The 20,983-nt window shown below is 36.9% G+C and overlaps 1 protein-coding gene across 2 annotated transcripts in view; it reads right to left on the minus strand.

Moving 5' to 3' along the window:
* LOC106870130 (small cardioactive peptide-related peptide) overlaps positions 1 to 20,983 on the minus strand; it is a 40,770-nt gene that overhangs the window by 18,627 nt on the left and 1,160 nt on the right. The gene's annotated exons all lie outside the window — the stretch shown is intronic.

The following is a 20,983-nucleotide window of genomic DNA, read 5'->3' on the forward strand; positions in this document are numbered from 1 at the left end:
TTATTCTGTTGGGTTTCTACCTACATTCTCACCAGAAAGGCCCGGAGAGAAAATCGACTTTTAGACATGGTAATCACACCCCAAGAAATATGTTATCTCAACAGGACTTATTTGAAGCTACACAGCAAAGAGCCAGAACTAAGATATAAGTAAATCGTAAAACTTTTAGTTATAAAGTTAAATCTTGTCTAAAGACTCGACCAGTTGCAGGCATTTTTGAAATGGCAGTAATATGATAAATAAATAAATAAAATATAATGTTATCACAGCTAAATTAATCTTTTTTTGAAACTAAAACTAGAATATGCTTGTCGTAACATCTAGAAAATAAGAACTTCGTCTCTTGGGCATGAGACACAAGTCTATGGAAAAGAAACCACGCAAATTCTTCCGTAACTATTAACATAATATCGATTAAACGAGGTAACATAAAACGACCTAGGGTGCACAGAGACAAACGAAATATATTTATATCGTTCGATAACATGGTAATGCAATATTATATATATTCTGTAAATAATAATTATAAACTTTAAGCTTATATGCATTCATCGTGTAGTGGCTAAAGAAAATACTCTAATATTGGAGCATATAAAAGGAGGTATTATGGATATTAGTACCTACTTTTTCCGTCGAGGGCTTATATGCCCAGCATTAGACTATTTTTTTAGCCAATACACGGTGAACTCTTATAAGCTTAAAGCTTATAATTATTTAAAGAATTTTCACTCTTCACCGTTTCTACATACAACGCAGAATATGTATGTATGCACACTCATATTGTCTTATGTATACCGTATATGGTTATAAATTAGTAATACCTTCATACATTGGCGAGGTTTTCTAATCGGGGTTTAAAAACACGCCTAGTATTTCCAAGCAATCGTTGGGTTTTGTGCACATGGCTTATACATGAGCCCACTCCCAGTTGTAACTGTCGAGACTATGGAGCATGCCCACTTGACCTGGCGTGTGTGGTAAACTCCGCTGTATATTGGTAGAAGTAACAGCAACGCTCCATGATAACATAACCGAAAAGAATTACATCGGATTGTACGAAGGGGATTTCAAAAGGCGCTATGTTGACCACTTATCTTCTTTCCGGCGTATGGGCAAAAGTAAAGCCACTATGTTGGCCAGCCACGTATGGGACTTGAAGACCAACTCCACGTCACATACAGTCAAGTGGAAAATCGTGGGAAAATCCATGCTATATGTTAATGGACCTAAAACATGTAAGTAATGCATTGCTGAAAGCTCACATAATTTTTAGATCTACAAATTCCACCGCATTGCTCAATTTAAGATCAGAAATTTTCTGCGAATGCAAATATAGGTGCAAGTTTCTTTTGGCGAATTGGAAACACCACCCTCTCCGGACTGAGCAGCTGTATCGCAGATTTTAGATCCCTTCTGTTGATTCTACACCAATTAGCTTTATGGCTTCACGATTAAAGGGAACACTCTAATTCTATTTCTTCCATTTTCCCTTTCTTTTTCCGTTTCTTTTACCCTTCAATATTTTGCATCCACCTTCCTCCAGTTTTTTTCCCGTAATTTCTCTTGTTCTATTGTCCTAGTTTGCAACTTGTATAGATCATGTGCTCAAAGCCAGATGATTGCTTGGAGACACTAGGCGTGTTATTAAAAGCTTGTTATATAACATCTCCAAAATATGAAACAATTAGTAGCTCATAACCATATAATGTGTAAATTAAGCAATATTTATCTCTCACCGGATAGAGTACTGTTTTTGTTGATTTTACTTTGACAGAAAAGTAAACTATATATATATATATATATATATATATATATATATATAGTTATAGGTAGATTAAATACATTACACATATATACATATTCTTTATATATAGACACACACATATACATTATAAAATGAGTCTATAAATACATATATATATTATATATATATAATATATACTCATATATATAATATATATATATACCATCTATATACATACCATATATATATATGCAGTGTATATTTACACACAGTATGTACACACACTTTTAATATATATATATATATATATATATATATATATATATATATATATATATATATATATATATATGTATGTGTGTGTGTGTGTGTATGTATGTATGTATGTATGTATGTATGTATGTATGTATGTATGTATGTATGTATACAGTGCATATATAAATATGTTTATAAATGTTTATAAATATATATACAATATCACCACAGCTCAGTGATTGAGACTAGTAAAAAGATAACATATACATTTATGTATATATTTCAAGCAGAGTTAATCTTGATTTTGTGTCGTTCATGCCTTATCGGAAGCTATTAACTAAAACATCTTCACTCACACATTGAAACGACGTGGTAGTCTCTATGGAGAGACAGAAACATTTGTTTAAATATTTCAACTATAATAGAAATACTGTCCCTTAATACACAACTGAAGCTTATGTATTTGAACAAATAATGTACTTATATGATAATCAGTTCGGTAAACGTATGCAATAAGAAATAGGGTTTTATTCTGCTTAGGAGAGAATTATAGTTAGAGGATTATGCTACCAGGTATTCTAGAAATGAATTATGATTTATAGGCTGTGACAGCAATGATTTAGCTGCATGAGAACGTAAATGATCGATAATTTTAAACTTATTTTGCTGAGTTCTTTAAAATAAGAAATAAACTACTGACATGTTGAAAACTGCAAATTAGTTTCGATTCATGGTTAAGTTACCCTGTAAGATCATTAAGTTGCAACAGCTACAGTTCGGTTTTCTAATTGGTGATCATATTATTACTGTTGTAACAAAATTGTGTAAAGTAAGTTGTATATTTCAAAACCTCTAGCCCTTCTCCTTTTCGCTACCAACTTTCCTGAGATCGTTTCCTTGGTACTATAATAAACACAATATTTTAAAGCTAGGCTAATTTTGTTCCAAATACCAGCTTAATTGTCCTTTCTATTAAGGCACAAGGCCAGAAATTTTGGTTGAGGAGGCTTCTTAAGCACTTGGACCCCAGTATTCAATTGGTACTAGTTTTATCGATTCCAAAAGGATGAAAGGCAAACCTGGCCACGGTTTAATTTGCCGAATTTAAACTCAGAATGTAAAGCCGGAAGAAATGCTGCGAAGTTTTTTGACTGGTATGGCAACGATTCTGCCAGCTCTCTACCTGTTATAATGGGGATCCTTGTCCACTTGTGTGTTATTGTCGGCACTGTAATATTCTTGTCACCACTATTATGTTGTGGCGGTATTCCGCATCTTATTATCTTTGACTCGTCTATCGTGCTATCGCTGATAACTCCGCAAGACAATGACTTTGAAATGTCGACCTTGAAGGTTACTCGAACTCGTATATATCACGTAGCTGACGCTGACTCCAGCTGAGAACTCGTACAACGACTCTACTACTAATGACTTCCTACAGCGACTGACTGTCTGACTCTATAGTGGCTGTGTCATACCACTTTGTCACGTGGGAATGTGAGTACCATTTTCACTACAACACTACCTTACACCAACTTAAGAATGACAAAGTTGTTTCATCAAATTCCTTACAATTTTAAAAATAAGTTGAAACGGAACATGAATATTTCAGAAGAAATATAGTGAGGAAAAGACTAATTAAATATTAATTACCGTAATACAACAGCGAAGATTTATCAAAAATATATAACAGCCGTGGGTTTTAGTGTAATACAACCATTAGCTCTTGATTTTATTTTCTGTTGACAAAATTTTCGAAATTTTATCTGCTTTGTATAGTTATAACGTTTTATTAACCATTGGTAAATTTATCAGATAGCTACCGTGAGTCGTTGGTACATATCCCGATGCTGATACTGTCACTAAAACATTAATCACGTTTGTGTGACGGTTCTGATGTTATATACACATGAACACAGATATCATAGACTGCATTCAAAGAAAGTCGTCAAACTGACCAGTAAGCATTCTCCTACCAACAAATATAAGCCAATCGCCAACAGATGCGGTTTTTCTTTTCTCTGAATTTTCTACTGTTACTACAACACGTTCAGCTCCTCTGAGCAATTTTTAAATAATGCTTTTAGTTACAAGAATGATTGTTTCATATTTTGGCAGAAGGTCAACATGTTAGGGGACGGGATAATCGATTGCATCGACCCAAGCACTCAACTGGTATTTACTTTATCGACTTGGAAAGGATGAAAGGCAAAGTCGACTCAGATAGAATCTGAAATCATATTGTAAAGAACTGAGAGAAATAGCAATAGCGCTAAACGTTTTGTCCAAAACAGTCTGACGTCACACCACAAGAGAAACCGTGTCAAAGTACCAGTGACTTATCCCAGAGGTTTAATAAACCTCAGTCCGTTGTGAAAGATCATCTTAAGCATATTGATGAATAGAGAAGAGAAGTGGGTACTTCATAACTGTGCTCCAAAAATAAAGCTGTGCATGCAACAATCTATAAGCATTTACTAACCAGGAATGAACAAAATTTTTTTCGTAATCAAATTGTAACAGGTGATAAGCAATGAATATCTCATTCTAACAATAAACGCAAGAAGCAGTGACTGACGCCATATGAAAATCCAGTTACAACATGCAAACCAGATCTACACGAAAGAAAATTTTGCTGCTGTGCGTTTAGTGGAATACAATAGGTATTGTTCATTTCGAATTCTTGAAACAAGTGAAAAAGCATCGTTACTGAACTTTATTGCGAACAACTTTAACACGTCAATCAATTTTGCTCAGAAAACAACTAACTGCAGTCAAGAGAAAGAGAGTAATCCTGCAGCATGATAACGAAAGTCCACACTAAGTGAAGATAATCCAAGAAAAGATTAATTCTTTAGTATGGGAAGCTCTATCTCACCCCCCACCCTACTCACCAGACCAAGTGCCATCAGATTTTCACTTATTCAGGTCACACAAATACTTTACAAGAGGAAAAAAATTCAATTTCGTCTGTTTTTATGTTCTGAGTTCAAATTCTGCCGAGGTCAACTTTGCCTTCCATCCTTCGGGGTCGATAATTAAGTACCAGTGAAACCCTGGGGTCTATGTAATCGACTAGTTCCCTCCCACCAAATTTCAGGCCTTGTGCCTATAGTTGAAAGGATTATTATTACTATTATTATTATTATTATTATTATTATTATTACTACTACTACTACTACTACTACTACTACTACTACTACTACTACTACTACTACTACTACTATTATTATCGCTTGAATCGCGATATCAACACTCAGCGAGTGACATGTTCTTATTTTCCATTCATCACATCTTTCTCAATTGAGACGGGGAGCGGTTGTTGAGATGAGAAGAAATATTTCCGCTTAGCTTTATTTATTTTTTACTGTTTTTTTTTTTTTTTAATATATATTTTCATTTTCATCCTTTCGCTTTCTTAATCTTAGAATCTCAATTCTGGAGAGGATTACACCGAATATCATGGATTTCTGTTTTGATTATGCTAATTTTATTTATTTATTTTTTTTCTCTCTTTTCCTATTTTTGCTTTCATTTATTTCTGAATTGCTTTGGTTGAAGATTGAAATCTCAAAAGTAGCAAAGCCACTAAAACGGAAAAGAAAAACAAAACGAATTATTTTGTTTGTGGTAGTAAAAGATAAAATCTGAAACATACTTTAACACAACTGTTTGCCGTTTACCGCCTTGCACGAAACATTTATTTTCAGTTAGACTATTCTCAGTGGGTCAATACTTTATTAGAAAGTAATGTAAATTATGGGGTTTATGCTGAATTTATTGAACCATAGGTCAACTCTTACAAAGCAGAAATGGAATCAAAAGAGTTCCTGCCACGATTATACAACAATCATTTCTTTTTCCAAGTATTATTTATAGAGCTCTATTCCGCCAGGTCGACTTCACCTTTCATCCTTTCGGGGTCGATAAAATAAGCGCCAGTTAACTCTGGGGTCAATGTCATCGAATTATCTCCTCCCTTAAGATTGCTGGCCTAGTGCTAAAATTTGAAACCATTATTTATAGAGCTGTAAGGCAGTGAGCTTTTAGAATCGTTACACAAAATGCGTAGCCGCATTTCTTCTGATACTTTTCGTTCTGAGTTCAAATTCCGCCGAGGTCGATTTATCTTTTTGGAGTCGAAACACAAAAATCGATGTAATTGTCTAGCTTCCCGCTACAAAATTTCAGGTCTTGTACATAAGGCAGAAAGTAATATTGCCACATCTTGTCCTTTGCATCTCACAATGCATTGCTGCAGTCACCTTTCTCTCCGTTAAACCATGAAGATTTCTTCCGCTGAGTTCACCGAATCACATCTTTGTCGATAAATAAAAGGCGATATCAACCTAAGCAAGATTTGAACTCGGAACATAAAAGGATGGAAGTAAATATCGGTTTCAAATTTTGGCACAAGGTCAGCAATTTTGTGGGGAGGGGATGAGTCGATTAAATCAACCTCAATGCTCAACGGTACACATTTTATCGACCTTGAAAATATGAAAGGTAATGTCGACCTCGGTGGAGTAATGTGACTAGATACTGATTTAATATTTTGGCACAAGGCCTGGAATTTCAAGGCAGGGTGTAAGTCGATTATATCAACCGCAGTACTCGTCTAGAACTTATTTTATCGTCCCTGGAAGGATGAGAGGCAACATGGGTCTCGGCAGAATTTGAACTTAGAACGTAAAAACGGACGAATGTAACTAAATATTGCAAAGCATTTGTCCAACGCTCTTAAGAATTTTTAATCCATCAATTTAATTGATCTCCATTTTAAAATCATAACCATTTAGGCATCACGTGTATTTTGACTTTAAAAACAAAGTATCTTTAAAGCAGAAAAGTTAATTCAATAGTTCTACATTTCAATGTGACACAAATCTAACGGTTAATTCAATGTCACAAAAAGTCAAACTACCGTGTTAAATCAAAATGTTATGAATTGTCACAACCATTTACAAACAACAACAACGACGAATGAATAACAAAATGTTTTACTTTATTCATTACATAAAGACCCACATCACACCACTGATAAGGATAAATACTATGTTTCAGTGTAGCAGATTTGTTCACTGTTGCTGTCGAACCTAACTTAAATAAGTCAAAATTTCCTTCAGTTTAAAAGGAGTAGATAAGGCGGTGTGCTGGCAGAATCGTTAGCACGCCGGGCAAAATGCTGAACAGTATTTCGTTCGTCTTTACGTTCCGAGTTCAAATTCCGCTGAGGTTCACTTTGTCTTTCATCCATTCGGGATTGATAAAATAAATACCACTTGAACACTGGATCAATGTAATTGACTTATCCCTCTTATATTTTAATATTGAAAGCAATATTTTGGCACAAGGACAACATGTTAGTGGAGGGGATAATCGATTGCATCGACCTCAGTGCTTAACTGATATTTATTTTATCGACTTCTAAATCATTCTGACAATGTTTGTGAAATGGAACGAGATAAATGCAAATTTACTTCGATTTGATAAACAGAAACAGCTGTAAATGGCTCTGAACTACAATTAAACTATGACCTTTTAATACTAATGATCAACTTCTCGTTGTTTATTTTGCTCCATTTCTTTTCTCTCTATACACCCCCCCCCCCACATATATATATGCATGACATAGCAGCATGGAAGTGAAACTAAGTGTAATTTTAAGTTCAGAGGAACGAAACCAGAAATATCCTTGACGGTTCAAGCTTAAGCGCTTCTCTAGAAGGTTAGACACTGAAGTATTGAGAAAGGAAGAAAGCACAGTAATGCGGAGTTGAGTTTTAGTCTATGTCAAAACATGTTGAGAATGGTTGGCGTAAAATGACCGGAAGCGAACAGTTAGGAAAGTAGTTTCATACATTTGAGTGTGTGCGTATAATACTTATCTGTAACACTTTGAGCGTAGGTTTTCAATATATACATGGTGGGAGTGTGCAGAAATTGTACGTTGTCAAACGGAGTTATTTTCTCATAACTAAAGTTTTCATGCGATTGACGTTATTGTGCTGTACAAAATTGTTTTAGGTATTCAAGAAGTGTATTAGCTAGGCATATTAAGTATCGGGCAAGAACATTGAGTTGGCAATAAAAAACTGAGTGTTCGTTTCAGGAAATTTCAATACTGGGTCAACTAAAACTCAATAAAAGCACAGTATTGAGCAATTAAACCCAATGTGAGTTCAACCAAACTGAGTCTCGGATCAATCAATACTCAGTATTGAATCAATGAAAGCTCAGTTTTGGATCAATGAAAGCTCAGTGCTTGCCCAATGAAAGGCAATATCGACTTCGGCAGAATTTAAACACAGAAGGTAAAGCTAGAATAAATCCCTCTGAACATTTTGCCCGGTGTGCTAACGATTCTGCCAGCTCGTCGCCTGAATATATACTAAATAAATGCGAGTTGTAGTATTGGTTAAAGTCACTGTTTTCCTTTTGTTTCCATGTTCGAACCCCACCGTCATTCACTTCCACTTTATTCTCTTTTCAGATCGATAATATAAGCATCAATGAAATAATCTTTTCTACTATTAGCACAAGACTTGAAATTTGGGGGTTGGTGACTAGTCGATTACATCGACCCCCTGTGCGAAACTGATACTTATTTCATCGACCCCGAAAGGATGAAAAGCAAAGTCGACCTCGGCGGAAATTTGAACTCAGAACGTAAGGACGGACGAAATACAGCTGAGCATTTTGCCCAGCGTGCTGACGATTCTTTTCTTTTCTACTCTAGGCACAAGGCCCGAAATTTTGGGAGAGGGGGCTAGTCGATTAGATCGAGCCCAGTACGCAACTGGTACTTAATTTATCGACCCCGAAACGATGAAAGGCAAAGTTGACCGCGGTGGAATTTGAACTCAGCAAGTAAGGACGGACGAAACAGCTGAGCATTTTGCCCGGGGTGCTAATCATTCTTATTTCTTTATTGCCCTCAAGGGGCTAAACATAGAGGGGACAAACCAGGACAGACAAAAGGATTAAGTCGATTACATCGACCCCAGTGCGTAACTGGTACTTAATTTATCGACCCCGAAATGATGAAAGGCAAAGTCGACCTCGGCGGAATTTGAACTCAGAACGTAAAGACAGACGAAATACCTATTTCGTTATTGCCCACAAGGGGCTAAACATAGAGGGAACAAACAAGAACAGACGAACGGATTAAGTCGATTACATCGACCCCAGTGCGTAACTGGTACTTAATTTATCGACCCCGAAATGATGAAAAACAAAGTCGACCTCGGCGGAATTCGAACTCAGAACGTAAAGACAGACGAAATACCGCTAAGTATTTCGCCCGGGGTGCTAACATTTCTGCCAGCTCGCCACCTTAATATATGCTAAATATTTGTGAGTTGCAGTATCAGGTAAAGTCACTGCTTTTCTTTTGTTTTCAAGTTCGAACCGTGCCGTCCTTCGTTTTCAATTTATTCTCTTTTCAGATCGATAATAGTAGTATCAATCAAATAATAGGTTCCAATTGATCATCAAAGTTATGTTTCCAAACATTTTTCTATTGTATCAATGATAAAAATCAATATGCTTCGACAGGAAATCGTGCTTCCTTCGAAACCAAGTTTTGTTTCTCTCTTCTTTGTAATTATTATTCTTTCATTTAAACAAAAGTAAAATGTTGTTGTTTTATTTTGTTTGTTGTTGTTGAAGGATGATATAATAAAATGCATGAACAAATGACATGCATTAATCAACAATTTAAATTATCCTGTCATAATTAAAACTAACAATGGATTGAACTGTTTTTACTTATTAAACTTTAAACTCACACCGTTTTCTCGTGGGTGTGATGGGATGGATTCTAGTTATTCTATCGGAACCACCCATTTAGCTGAAGAGCAGCTAGAAGAAAACCGCCTACTTATTACTACTACTACTACTACTACCACTACTACTACTACTACTACTACTACTACTACTACTACTACTACTACATATAGTCACAGATGGCAGATAATAAATTAGCATCTTTATGAAATAACGATTACAATTGTAACGACTGTAATCAAAAGAAAATAGCTTTTAAAAGGTAATGGAAAAAGAGGGTGTGTGTGTGAGTGTGTGAGAGAGAGAGTGAAGGGGTGGGGAAGATGAAAAGAACGAAAACAAGAAAGAGAAAATGAGGAAGATGAAGACGAAGGAGAAAAGGAATAAGAAAATGAGGAGGAAGACATGTCTTTCGAGGTGAGATTAACTAATTAATAGCTACAGTTGATTTTAATGTTGAATTCTTAATTGCAAAAATGCCTTATTTAAATATGTTACTTTAATTTGTTTGATAAGCAGTGTAATTTTAACTGAATGCGATGGCGGCGCTGGTGTTTGAAGAGAATGGACCGGAGGCGGAGGGATGGTTATAGTGATGATGATGATGTTGTTTGTGTGATGGTAATGATGCTGATCATGGTAGCTATTGAGGTGGTTGTTATGATGATGAATGTAGTGATGGTGATGTTGGCGGTGTCTTGATACTGTTGTCTTTGTTGTTACGGTTTAACCCTTGGGTACATCTGATTGGGCACAGCTTATGATCAAAGACATTCCACCCGTGAGCATCCCGTCATTTTCCTATACACAAGGAACACAAGACTGCATCATCCAACGAATCTTTTCCAAAGACGATGACATGTGAACTGAAAGATATTTGACTACTATTTTTAGCATATATAACGACCACATTCGAGGCTCTTTCGCATTGACTCGTGTTGACGATGTAAGCGATGTTGCTGATGGTGATGATGTTGATAGTGATGATGGTAGCGATGATAGTGGTCATGGTGGGGATGGTGGCGAGGATTATATCAACGATGGTGACAGTACTTCGTGTGGTGGTGGTGGTGGTGGTGGTGGTGGCGGTAGAGGAGGCAGTAGTTATAGTGGTGGTGGTAGTAGTAGAGATAGTAGTGGTGACGATGGTGATGATGGCGTTGTTAGTAATGATGAGGCCAAGAGTGATGTTCAGGATGAGGAGGAAGGTGGGGGCTGGTGGTGATGGAGTGGATGATGATGATGATGATGGCGGATGAAAGTGAAAAGGACGATAGTATAAAGACATTAATAAAACTGATGACGATTATGATGATAATGACAGTATAAAGAAAAAAAAGTGATGATATTAAAGAATTTTAAATTTAATGATTATGTAATAATAAGGCAATGGCCACTAATGACAAAAGATATGGTAATTATAATGATTGGGATTATAATTAAAAGAACAAAGACCGAATCCTGTGTTTTTTTTTTTACCAAATCCATGCTTACAAAAACACACAGACATACATATATATATACGAATTTACAAACGTATACACACACATAGGCAAAGGTCTGTGTGTGTGTGTGTGTGTGTGTGTGTGTGTGCATAATATATATATATATGTATATATATATATATATATATATATATATATATATATATATATATATATATATATATATATATATATATATATCAAATTCATTCTTATATTCGTATGATCCAATAAAGATAATTTATACTGTTAATTAGCTTGTAATTAATTGATCAATTAAAAAAAGAGATGTGGAATTTCGAATTGACAGTAAAATCGGATACGCTTGAAGAGGTCACAGCGTACGGAATTTTAATGGAGACAGAATTGTTTTAAATCTTTCAGATAGTTCCGTGATGAAACGAAAGTTTTAAAACATCAAAGAGCTTCATATCTTAATTACACATGATGGTCCCCACGAGACAACAAAAGAACCACTACGTAATAACAGTTCAAACTGCAAGGAATGGCAAACAAATCCCTCTCAAATCATATTTTGGGGTTCTACCGTCACATTTCTTAAAAATAGGGAGCATATTATGTCACAGTCTGAATTAAACAGTTTTAAGGTCTACTCGGTGAGAACTGATCTGGGACACAATAACAGCAATGGGATGGATTTTAGCTTTTAGGGAAAGTGAGGGTGAAGAAGGAGTTGTCTTCATAGTAAATTTCTTCAGAGGAAGGTAAATAAAGCGAGAATGGCCCGAGTGAATGGACTTACTCTATGCATACACGTGTACTCTGAAAAGTACGAGGAAGACCGGAACACCACGATACTCCTGGTGAATAGAGTAACTTGGGATTTGTGGGTTTGCTTGTTGTCCCCGGGTGACGTTTCCTGTCTATTGGGGAACTTTGTCTTTGTTTTGTCCTAAATGTGTATTGAGGTCTTTGCAGCGAATAAAGAATTATTATTATTATTATTATTATTATTATTATTATTATTATTATTATTATTATTATTATTATTATTATTATTATTATTATTATTATTATTATTAAGGCAGTGAGCTGGCAGAATCGTTAGCACGCTGGACGAAATGCTTAGCGTCATTTCGCCCGCCGCTACGTTCTGAGTTCAAATTCCACTGAAGTTGACTTTACCTTTCATCCTTTCGGGGACGATAAATTAAATACCAGTTGCGTACTGGAGTCGATCTAATCAACTGGCCTCTCCCACGAAATTTCAGGCATATAATAGAAAGGATTATTATTATTATTATTATTTTATGTTTGACTTTTGCTTTGCATTTGTACAAGTTGGATCCAAGTCTCACCAAGAGACCTCAAGAGACAACAAGTTAGAAGTTCATGTAGGTGTTATGCCTAGAGTACCATATATTTGAATTTGTACAGTATTGTTCTAGAGAATGTTTAAGAAACCATAACAAAATTATGTGTTTGTTTTAAAATTTGAGATCACATATACGAAGCCAAGTATACCCATTATGACTACCCGTGTGATAAGGGTATACCAGGCACATGCATCTCAACCACATGTGCGCAACATGGTGATCTTATATCAAGGTTATCAGCGCATGACCTTGCAGGTGGAGCCCTGTTAGAATTTTTCTTCAGGTCGTGTAGCCCATTCTGCTCAAAAGGTTCCTGAATAAGGGTTGTTTAAAGATGTTGAATGAAAGACTCATGTTTCCAGGGAGTCTCTCTAAGTCGAGCCGCTACCATTACGGACTTAGAGATCACAACCCCAGTAATACGGACTTGTCATTAGTGTGCCACAAGATAGAATTGCAAGACGGTTCCTTCAAGCCGAGCCAACTGGAAGGAGAGCTAGGGGTAGTCGAAGAAGAGATGGTTGGGTAATATCGACAGTCTATGGGGCGGCGAGCTGGCAAAATGGTTAATAATATTATTATTATTATTATTATTATTATTATCATTATTATTATTATTATTATTATCAACACTGTCCAATCTCTTAATACTCGGCTTTTGGACTAGATTGTATTACATTCTTGGCCATAACATCTCTGCTAATTCTTATCACTGTCATTTTGTGTGACTCAAGTTACGCCTCGAAGTGGGAAAAACGGTTTTTATTTCCTAGAATATGAAGAAAAATTCGAAAGAAAGAAAGTAGAGAAAAAGAGTGAGTGAGAGTATATATGCATGGGAGAGAGAGAGAGAGATAGAGAAAGAGAGCGAAAGATAGAGAGAGAAATAAAGAAATAGAAGGGAGAAACAAAACAAAAACAAACAAAAAAACCCCAGATATGTCAAACACTTCAAGCAAACGGAAGTTTCTATTTACCAAAATAAATTAATATGTCAGGCCTTGAAATATCCCTTATATTATTCCTTTCATGTGATGCAACAAAATATACAAAACTATCAGTGTTTCTGGTAATTACAAGCCGGTAGCTGTGGATATCATAAGGTTCTCGTTTGAAGCATGTATTAGGGATATTTCAATGAAGGAGCCATGTTCCACTCATGTAAATGCCTAATTCGATACAGTATGGTCATGAATGGTGGGTATTGACCGAATGAATACGATCGTAAATACAAGTAACCTAAATGGGGATCCTTCAAAGGATCGACAGGGTGTGTAACTCGGAGATCAGGGAGTCTCTCTAAGTCGAGCCGCTACCATTACGGACTTAGAGATCACAACCCCAGTAATACGGACTTGTCATTAGTGTGCCACAAGATAGAATTGCAAGACGGTTCCTTCAAGCCGAGCCAACTGGAAGGAGAGCTAGGGGTAGTCGAAGAAGAGATGGTTGGGTAATATCGACAGTCTATGGGGCGGCGAGCTGGCAAAATGGTTAGCACGCCGGGCGAAATGCTTAGCGGTATTTCGTCTGTCGTTACGTTCTGAGTTCAAAATCCGCCGAGGTCGACTTTGCCTTTCATCCTTTCGGGGTCGATAAATTAAGTACCAGTTACGCACTGGGGTCGATATAATCGACTTAATCCATTTGTCTGTCCTTGTTTGTCCCTTCTAGGTTTATTCTCTTGCGGGCAATAGAGAAATAAATATCCACAGTCTTAGTTGGTCGCGCTTGGGAATCCAGTTGGTAAATCTGGTGATGATTGCTTTTAATATGACCCTATGGAGGTGGTGCCTGGGGACTCTAACCCTACAGCCCTCCCAGGAATAATGGACGGTAGATGGTTGTAGAGATGTTTCCCAGTTAAATGTTCGCCTGCGTAGGTTCTATCACTCCATTATCTTGCATTATTTGCTCTGTTTTTTTTTAAAGTTCTGGGTTCACATTACGTTGATGGCAATTTGCCTTTCATTCTTTCGGAGGCTGACAAAATAAAGTACCAGGCAAATACTGTGGTCTATGAATTCGACTAACTCTCTTCCCTCAAAATAGCTGGTTTTTGTACCTAAATCAGAAAATATAATTTTATGGTATTTGTTCAGTCATTAGATTGCGGTATTTATTCTATCGGTCTCTTATTGCCGAAACGCTAAGTTACGGGGATGTAATCCATTCAACACCGGTTGTCAAGCGGTGGTGGTAAGACAAACACAGATACAAAGACACACACAGACACACACAAACACACACACACACATACGACGAGCTTCTTTCAGTTTCCATCTATCAAATCCACTCAGAAAGTGTTGGTTGGCCCGCGGCTATCGTAGAAGTTACTTGCCCAAAGAGCCACAAAGTGGGACCGAATCTGGAACCGTGTAGTTGTGAAGCAAGTCTCTTACAACACAGCCACACTTGTTTCTTTACATTCTGGGTTCAAATCCTACTAAAGTCAACTTTGCCTTCATCCTTTCAAGGGCGATAAATTACCGATCAGGTATTGGAATCTATTGAGCCCTTCTCATAAACAATAATTTCATTGTCACTAAGTACCAGCTATTTTTAGTCTCAGTTCATCCCTGATCCAGCCGTGAACACCATGTCTTTAATTCAGATATAGTATATATAAAAAGAATGTATCTATTCTCTCCTTTCTGTTGCGTTATACAGTGTATGCGATTTGATTGAAATTAAGTTATTATTTCTAGCAAGTCTAGTAAGAATGTAGAGAACTTTTGCTGGTTTCTTCGAATGACGTTAATGTAGTATCTGAATGAGATCACTTTCATTCGGAATTGAAACCAAGGCAACAACTTAACACGTCTGCATTATACTTCTGGTAGTACGACGCTCGTTCATGGTCGAACAGTTGTGATTATACACGGAAAATTCACTGTTATATTAGACTATCGGGTAGATATAGCTAAATATATGAAGGAAAAAGAAAAAGCAAAACAGAAAAGAGAACAAATAATATAACTATATATTCTTAGTGAAAATTTCGTTGCTATGGTTGAAACAATTTCACTAACACTAAAATGAACATATTAGCTTTATGTCTCGGTCTTTTTTTTTTTTTTTTTTACCTTTGTATCGTTTTGTTTTCAGAAGAAAAATGTTCGACTGAAGTATTTCCTCAATTAGAAGAAATATCTTTTGTTCACAATTTCATTTATGACAATTATTTTTGTTACACGGCAAAATAACAACAATAAAAATAATAATACCGATAACAGCCAGTAAATAGCTTTATAGTTGATTTCATTAATTAAATTTTATATTTATTTATTTTTATTTCATTTTTCATTTATTTTTCTCTACTTTTTTTTTTTTACTGATTGAAACCCACAGTTTGTCAGAGGTTTCGTTTTTATCATTTGTCTGTTGTCTTGAAGATTGTACGACATTAACGAGAGCATGTATGAACAAAACAACAACATCAAAAACAATATAACAAGCAAGATCTTTAAAAAATGACGAAACCCGGAAGTTTGGCATTTATTTTGAAAGCATTGTACACATTGGATTTCTAAATTTTTATTCAACGGTTTGTAAACAAACAATATTTAACAACCTACTCGAAGATTTTATTCTGTTTGAGATGCAGTGACCATGACTACGGAGTGTATACATGTTCGTATATAAATAACACAGCTACTATATAAATATGAGCAGTTATAAGCATGTAGCTTAACCAGCGAAAAAAATCTTGTTTGTTTCGCACCTTCGGGCTCATCAGATCGATGCTTTTCTCGGTTTCTTAAACGTAAAGTAACTGAAAGTACACAATTTCCTCCCGGATGGGACGTCATTCATTAGTCTGTTGCGAAGCTAACCCACTGCTCTTACTGGTATTGATTTTCAGTTGAGTTGTGTGAAGCTGCATGAAATAAAGCGCTTTGTTTAAGTTTACGACGCACTACCTTGTCCAAGATCGGAATCCACATCCTGACGACCACGAGTTCAACGCTCTAACTATTAGACCAACTTAACCTGTACATAAGCGTAATCAATATATCAATCAATGTATAAGGTGGGGGAGCTGGCCAGAATCGTTAGCACGTCAGGTAAATTGCTTAGCGACATTTCGTTCGTCTTAACGTTCTGAGTTCAAATTCCGCCGGAGTCGACTTTGTATTTCATTCTTTTGGGGAGTGAGGGTGGGAAAGGTATGCTATAGTTTTTGCATAGGGCACGAGGCCAGCAATTTTGACAGAAGGAAGTTAGTCGATTTCATAGACCACAGTATTTGTCTGGTACTTTATTTTGTCAGCCCTCGAAATGATGAAAGGCAAATTGACATCAACATAATGTGAATCCAGAACCTAAAAATCCAAACTTGACACTGGGGTCGATGTAATCGACTTAACCTCTCTCCCAAAATTGCGGACCTTGAGCCAAAATTAGAAATCAGTATATCAAACAAAGTAACTAATGAGATTAATTTCTTACCATTTCTGCGAATAGTAAAGACTGAATTTCTTTGGGGAAGTACGATGAGAATTCTTTACAATCATAAAATGTCAACAGCAAAAACATCTCATTATCTTATTGAAAAAGTGACTCGCAGACACCCAAGTCGATGGCAGTTTGGGATGCTAGCAGAATGGCCAACGGCTCGTATCCTAGCTACAGTTCAACGATGTCTTAGTAGCTCAACAACGTTTAGCAGTTCAACGGCGGCTTGATTAACAAGTCATTTCACTGTTGATATCAGAGTACATCTAAATTTAAACGAGGAACGATTGAAGGATATGCAATCGCTGTAAAGAGCAACATCCCCGTAAACATACTGGGTGTTTTATTGGTTTACAAACTTAAGTTTAAAGCTCTTTTTAGAAGCTCAGATCGAAGCAATGTTAATGCCGCTAAGTCGTGTGAATTCCTAATAAAAACTATAAGCCGCAAATTTTGGAAATACGTTTGTGTCGGCAGATTATATGAATATACATTCTGCGATGGACAGCGACAGTCAGAGGACTATTGTTGCAATACAAGAAATCACTATCGGTGTTAACTCTTAAGTATTGTATAAAATATTGTTGACAATATGTTTTACGTATGATTTGACTCAAACATCTTGAGTTATTATCAGTAACGATGGATGAAATATAATGTCGGTTGAAACAGGAATAAAAGGCAGAATAGTGAGATATCGAACTATATAATATAAATCATCCGGTTCGAAAAGAGAGAGAGAGAGAGAGAGAGAGAGAGAGAGAGAGAGAGAGAGAGAGAGAGAGAGAGAGAGAGAGAGAGAGAGAGGTTGCACGGCTGGTATGTATTTTCAGCTGATTAGACTGAAAAATGTGTAAATGAAGTGTCTTGTTTAAGGACTCTCGACGCACTGCCTTATCAAGGAATTGAATCCTCAACATCCAGACCAGCATTATACACTCTTCAACGCAACCTACACTTGTGAGAAACAGTTTACTCAAATAAAACATTCTTAGTTTTGGAGAAAGAAAGCAAATGGCAGTATAATAGTTCGTACATGACTCACATATACACACATACGCGCCACCACACGCACACACACACACATGTGCATACACACACATGCGCACATACATGTGCATACAGTTACAACTAAGTCAACGCAGGATGAAGGCACGGATATGCGATTAATAAGAACGCTTCGCAACTTTGCGATTTCTGATTCGATTCCACAGCACGAAAAATTGGTCAAATTTAATATAGCCACGAATTGAACAAAAGTGAAATTTGACAAATGGAGAAGCTGTTGGAACCCCAAAATGGGAGACAGACTACATCCATCATTCAGATTAATAATATTACATGGTCCGAAGGCGGCGAACTGGCAGAAACGTTAGCGCCCCGTGCTAAATGCTTAGCGGTATTTCGTCTGCCGTTACGTTCTGAGTTCAAATGCCGTCAAGGTCAACTTTGCCTTTCATCTTTTTGGAGGTTGATAAAACAAAGTGCAACTTATGCACCAGATCGGTATAGTCGACACCCCCGGTCCTCCCAAATTTCTGGTTTTTATGATCGGTGGATTTCGTCGGTACGAAATGGCTTGTGGTATTTGTCCAACTCCTTACTATCTGAGGACAAATCTCGGCGAGGCTAACTTTGTTTTCATCTTTTTCGAGATCAATAAAATAAGTACTAGATTTGTACTGGGATGGATGTAATCCATTTCCCCTCCTCCTATCAGAATTTTGGCCGCGTGCCAAAATTAGAAAGAAGAGTAGTGATAGAATTTGATGTGAATTTTTAACAAAGGTTGTAAGCTGCAGATTTTGGAAGTGCATAGAATCGAGCAGATGGATTTTAATACACAAGTTTAATAAAAGGAAAGTTTAGTGTAAATGAGGTCTGAAATTAGAATGTTAAGGAACGTGTCTAAATAAGGCTGAAATTTTTGCCAATTCACTACCACCGTGTATACTTTACACTAAACCTTATACTAATATGTTGGATTCAAACTTTTAAAATGGTTTCTTCCCCCCTCCCCTCCCCACTCTCTTTCTCTATCTCTCACACATACACACATACACATACATACGCACACACTTTTCCTCTGTAAATGGAAATTTTCATCCTGCAGCAAATAATGATATTGGCTTAAAATTTTGGCACTAGGCCAGAAATTTGATGGGAAGGAACTCAGTCGATTACATCAGCCCCAGCGTTGAACTGGTACTATTCTTTTTATCGACGCCGAAAGAATAAAAGGCAAAATCGAAATGAGAAGAATTTGAACTCAAAACGTAAAGACGGACGAAATGCCGCTAAGCATTTTGTCCGGTGTACTAACGATTCTGCCTGCTGGACGCCTTTATGAGGATAATCTGTTTTACAATAGATACAATTTAGTGGAAGGGATAAGTCGATGACATCGATCCCGTTGTTTCACTAGTACTTAATTTATCAACCCCGAAAGAATGAAAAGCAAAGTCGACCTCGGTGGAATTTGAACTCAGAACGTAATGAGGGAACTCAGGACGTAAAGCATTTTGCCTGGTGTGCTAACGATTGGAATAATCCTTTCTACTAAAAAAGCACAATGCCTTAAATTTGGGGGCGGGGGCTAGACGATTACATGAACCCAGTGCTCAACTGGTACTTATTTCATTGACCCCGAAAGGATAAAAGGCAAAGTCGACCTCGGTGGTATTTGAATTAAGAACGTAAAGACGGATGAAATGCCGCTAAGCATTTTGTCCGGCATGCTAACGATTCTCGTTGTAATAATCCATTCTGCTGGAGACACAAGGCCTCAAATTTGGGTGGGAGAGGTGACTAGTCGATTACATCGACCCCAATGTTTCACTGGTACTTAATTTATCGACTCCGAAAGGATGAAAGGCAAAGTCGAACTGGGCGGAATTTGAACTCAGAACGTAGTGACAGGCGAAATACCACTTTCTCGTCATAATAATCCTTTCTGCTCGAGGCACAAGGCCCCAAATTTCTGGGGAGGGGACTAGTCAATTACATCGACTCCAGTGTTTCACTGGTACTTAATTTATCGACTCCGAAAGGATGAAAGGCAAAGTTGACCTCGGTGAAATTCGAACTCAGAGCGAAACGACGGGCGAAATATCGCGAAGCATTTCGTCCAGCGCGCTAACGATTCTTATTTCTTTATTGCCCACAAGGGGCTAAGCATAGAGGGGACAAACATGGACAGACAAAGGGATTAAGTCGATTACATCTACCCAGTGCGTAACTGGTACTTAATTTATCGACCCCGAAAGGATGAAAGGCAAAGTTGACCTCGGTGAAATTCGAACTCAGAGCGAAACGACGGGCGAAATATCGCTAAGCATTTCGTCCAGCGCGCTAACGATTCTGCCAGCTCGCTGCCGTCTCTCGTTTAATAAATAGCAATAACAAAGAATCGTAAAAGTTTGCGTTTAGAAACGGACAGGTAACCAAACGAACAAAAACAAATAACAAACAACACAACAAACACAAAAACACAATACTTTAGTCTCATAATTAAACATGTTGTATAAGTACCATGTGCAGTCTTCGAACCACGCCCCAAATTAAAACAGCACACATAGGAGGAGTTTGATCACATTGTTAGTAATTAAAGAAACTTTGGCCGGTTATGGAGTAGAATTTCTCACTCAAGTCACAAAAGTTTACTAGTAAACGGTAACAACGAACAAATAGATAGGAAAAAATTGTCAGGATAAAGCTGAGAGGTCAAAATGTCGACGTTTTGAACACGTATCGTCGGAGATGGGACACGAAACATGGTATCGTTTAAATGTTTTCGTTAACACTTTTAAGGAGAACACTGTTGAGAACATACAGCTAACAGGTTCGAATATAGCGTAAAGACAACAGCAAAACCATACATGTCACAATAAGTTTAGATACATATAGCCACCGCAGTA

The sequence above is a fragment of the Octopus bimaculoides genome, chromosome 12 (genome assembly GCF_046866305.1).
Source record: "Octopus bimaculoides isolate indiv1 chromosome 12, ASM4686630v1, whole genome shotgun sequence".
In the NCBI taxonomy this organism is placed as follows: domain Eukaryota; kingdom Metazoa; phylum Mollusca; class Cephalopoda; order Octopoda; family Octopodidae; genus Octopus; species Octopus bimaculoides.